Genomic DNA, 4,461 nt, shown 5'->3' on the forward strand with positions numbered 1-4,461 from the left:
GTGGTCACCTCACGGCTGTGGTCACCTCACGGCTGCGGTCACCTCACGGCTGTGGTCACCTCAGAGCCATGGCTGCCTCAAAGCCACGCTCAAATCATGGCCATGGTCATCCCAGAGCCGTGGTCGCCTCAGAAGCATGGCCACAGATCTTTGGGCCGTGGCTACCTCAGAGCTGTGGCCACTTGCCTCGAGGCTATGGTCACCTCACAGACATGGTCACCTATGTAAGAGCATGGCCACCTCAGGGCTCTGGGTCATCATCCAGATGACCACCATGTCCCTTCGGTCACCTCCGGGTCACAGCCACCATGGCACAGACCTTTCCTTTGGGGCCACCCTCTCTCCTTCGGGGTGACACCGGTGAGCCTGAGCACATCCAGAAAAAACCTCCAGATTCCGTGGAAAGAACACCATAATTCTATGAGGATCTGCTCTGGGAGTGTTCCCCTTCCTGGGACAGCACCATTACCAATCCCAGAAAAGTGTTCCACTCCCAAACACGCTTCAAACAAATCCACTCCATGCCCACACCTTCCCCTCAAACAAATCCCGCACCATTCCCGTGGTGGTTTCCACACCAAAAGTCAATCCACACAAAAGGCAGATGGACACACAGCAAAATCCTCTGCCAGAGYCCCAGCCCAGCCGCCTCCACACCCAGAATCCCAAAAAAAGGATTTTTCTGGGACCCCCCTCACCATGCACACTCTTAAACCCATGGATTTTGCACCCAAAAAAAGAGGAATCCTACCTTGCGGAAGGTTAATATTGTGACAGAAAGGCAGGAAGCTTTCAAAACAGAGATTATTTTAAACACTTGCCCTGTTTTTTGCTGATCTGACGTCTATTTCCATGGAAACCACATCCAGCCGCCGAGCTGCTAGAATTGGGAGAGGCTTCTGCCGGAGTGGGCATGGGAAGAGCCATTTTCCAGCTGCGTGGTGGAACCTTTCTGTTGTTTAAAGGCATCCCAGGTTCAAAATCTGCAACCTGAGGCGGCTGCTGGGCCTTTTGGGATCATTCCTGGCAGCTCTGTGGGGTTCCCAGGGAAAACACATCCATGTCACCCACAAAACACGTGTTTTCCAAGGAAACATCTTGAGTGCTTGGATGAAACGTTGTGGGAGACAAAGCAGCCAAGAGCCCCTGCCACCAGCCTGTGTTTCTCTTTATCATTTATTAATTATCGCCCGTGCAGCCCAGCAGTGTGTTGGAGGCTTTAATATTAATGCTTTTGAGTCAAATCAATGAGCTTATCCTGGGATGATCTCTGGATTTCCCGGAGGAAATGAGGGGCTCTCCTCTGGTACCTGTGTGAGGGATTTTGGTCAGGAAGAAATTCCCTTTGCAGATTCTGAAAGAGGGATACAGGCTGAGATAAAGCTACGAGTCATGCCAGCACTTCCCAGCTCAGTTTCTGGGGAAAAAAAAAGGAATGAAAAAAGAAAAAAAGAAAAAAAAAAAAGAAAACCAGGCCTTGCTGTAGCTTACCTTCCTTTGCGAATTGGCTTTAAAGGCAAAAATATTTCCTTCGGGTAAGAACTGTCTTATGTAAGAGGCAACTTATTGACGAGCTGGGAATAGGATTTGGGATCTTTCCTCAGCTCTGGCATTTTCCATGCCCTATCTTTTAGGATGAGACTCTTCCCCAACCCCTTTACATCATCTGCCACCGCTGGCTTTGATTTGAASCAAAACCTTTGAGCTCTGTTGTGATGCAAAGAGAAACAACAGCTCCCAGCAGGTGSAAAGACACCGAGGCCATCTCATTGCTGGCCCTGTTGCAAGAGTGTTTTTTATTTTTGGAGCGTTTGTTTGTGTGGCATTTATTTTTTGTCTGATCTCCAGGAGAATGGAGTGTATGAAAAGCTTTTATTTAATTTGCATTTGATTTGGGTTTATTGACACATTTACTGCAGTTCCAAACAGACTCTTCCCTCCTCAGCATGTGGCTGTGGTACTTTTGATCTACTGGATCCCTTATCACCAACAAAAGATTTTTTTTTTGGCTTTAATTCCAATTTTGCCACTAAGAGAGCAGACAGCAGTGGGAGAAACATCCTCCAACATGTCACATTCAGCCCCAAAACAGATTAGAGGAGAAAAAGCCTAAATTTGACATCAGAATGAATTTCTGCCGGGTGAATTTCTGCATTTTGAGGAAAAGAAAGGATCACAGCAGAAGATATTCTCCAAGCAGAAAGGACAAAGGTTCTGTAAATGTGGAATGTGACCAGTGACTGGAGATTTGAGCTGTGAGAACTTCAAATTGCGTCCCTCGTGCCTGCAGGTGCTCCAGAGGGGCTCAACCCCACCAAAAATCCAACCCGAGGCCCYTCAGCTCCATCCCAGCTCTGGGTGAAACACAAAAAATCCAGGTTTGCATCAGAGGGCTCCGATTTTGTGTTGAATTTAGGACGTGACGTGATCAGATTTAGCCCAAAGATTAAAGCCTCTCCTCTGATGTGCTTATCAAAACACCCCACAAAGAGACTGACATAATTAGGTGACAACTCAGCCCACGGCAGCTCTTTTAACTTGCAAAAATATTTAATCTCCCATAAGAAAATGTGGTTTCTGAGTATTAAATTGCCAGCCTTAAGCGCTGGTGGCGGTGGTGGAGGGACTGACAGCTTATTTGTTAACCAGAGGGTGTTTTGGAGCACCTGRGTTAGTGATACTCACAAATTAGCAAAGTTTATTTTAAAACTAGAAATCCAATAATTTATTTGACCCGAGTGGATCAGTGCAAGAGATTTAATAACCAGCCTGCTGGAGGATGCAGTGTTTGGAAAGGAATTTGGAGGTAGAGAAAAGCTACAAAGTTTTTGTTTTTTTTTTAATCCACTCAATGATCTTAGAGGTTTTGTTCCAACCTTGAAAAATTCTTGATCTTCAGATAAAAATACACTTTAATCCAAACGCGGCCGAGGAGCCCACAGAACTGAAGAACAAACCAAGACTTTTAGGGAGTGTCTCCCTCACAATGAAAGCTTTTCCACAGGCAGGAAACGTTTAAGGTAATTGATATTTGTTTACTGGAGGTGTTTAGGCTGGTACTATATTTATGCTGAAAAACACCATTAAGAAAATGTTCCCTTCGGAATAAATTTGCGCTTCCCAACGTGCTGCTGGAAATAATTGAATTTTTGCGAATCAGACAGGTTGGGTTTTTTTTGAGAAATTCACTCAAAATCTGTTAATTCCTCCCTTAAATAAGACGAGGAAAAGCGCTGAGCACAGATGGCCACTCCGCCTGCAGCAACGGGGATGGAAATATCAATTAATTACTTCGATATTGGGGCAACAGAACCCTAAAATGTCACGTTCACCCCTCCAAATCCACRGGACTGCACTGCCCGACACCCGAATTCTGTGGTGATGGGGGTGACAAGGCTCTGGAGCACAAGAAAAAATGTAAAATAAAACGTAAAATATTAATGAAATAAAGACTGAGGCTGCAGGAGCTCTCTGTTCCCCTCCTGAAAAAAAACCCAAATCACTCAGAAAGGGTGACAGACCCTAAAATAAAGTCAGGGGTTCTCACCACGAGCATTTTCATCCCTGCAGCAGGGTCTGGTGGTTCCCTACACAGATCTGCCTTTGACCCGGGCCAGGGACAGCAGAATTCCCTTCCCATCCTGCCCAAAAGGTGGATATTTCCCACCCTTTATTCCCTGGGAAAATTGGGATTTTCAGCCCCAAACCCCTGCCCGGCGCTGTCCCCAACCCTCGGCTCTCCGACAAACACGAGCTGGGCGACRCGAATTCCACAAGTTTCTTGGGAACAGATGGCCAGGGAGAGGCAGGGGCGAGAGAAAGGCTCCAGCACATCCCAACTATTATTAGAGAGCCGAGATTCGCACCCGGAGCCGCTCTGGTTCTCCCCTCCCGCATTTCCCATCCATCCAGGTGCGCTCTCCCTGCCAAAAATTCGGACAGGTCCATGTGGGTGCTGCCTCCCACACCATCCCGCATCCAAAAAAAAAAAATTTGGGAGCAATCTTGGAGTTCTCCTCCCCGCTCTCGTCGCTCCCGACCCATTTCCCCGCACCCTCCCCGTTTTTCCCGTTCCGCTCCAAACCCGAGCCCGTTAATTTGCATTTCCATATGGAGCGCCGAGAGCTTCTGCTATTCCAGGAAGGCCGTAAACATTTCACTGCCGAGGGTTCAAAAATAACTGTGCTGCGAGAGCGTCGGGATGGGCAGGAACACGAGGGTTTGGGATTCGGGGTTCGGGATTTGGGATTTGGGATTCGGGATTTGGGGTTTTTTGGGGTTTGGGATTCGGGGTTTGGGATTTGGGGCTTTTTGGGGTTTGGGGTTTGGGGTTTGGGATTCAGGGTTTGGGATTCGGGATTTGGGGTTTGGGGTTTGGGTTTTTTTGGGGTTCGGGATTCAGGGTTTGGGATTTGGGGTTTGGGGTTTGGGGTTTTTTTGGGGTCTAGGGTTCAGGTTCTG

At 47.6% G+C, this 4,461-nt stretch overlaps 1 protein-coding gene across 1 annotated transcript in view; it reads right to left on the minus strand.

Moving 5' to 3' along the window:
- STMN1 (stathmin 1) overlaps positions 1-795 on the minus strand; it is a 5,560-nt gene extending 4,765 nt beyond the window's left edge. Inside the window, exon 1 of the mRNA XM_057382581.1 lies at positions 752-795. The gene's annotated coding sequence lies outside the window, so the exon portion shown is untranslated. The remainder of the gene's footprint in view (positions 1-751) is intronic.
- Positions 796-4,461: the final 3,666 nt, after the last annotated feature.

Source organism: Malurus melanocephalus, unplaced genomic scaffold (assembly GCF_030028575.1).
Source record: "Malurus melanocephalus ecotype Western Australia unplaced genomic scaffold, MMel_1.1 scaffold_575, whole genome shotgun sequence".
NCBI classification, from domain to species: Eukaryota; Metazoa; Chordata; class Aves; order Passeriformes; family Maluridae; genus Malurus; species Malurus melanocephalus.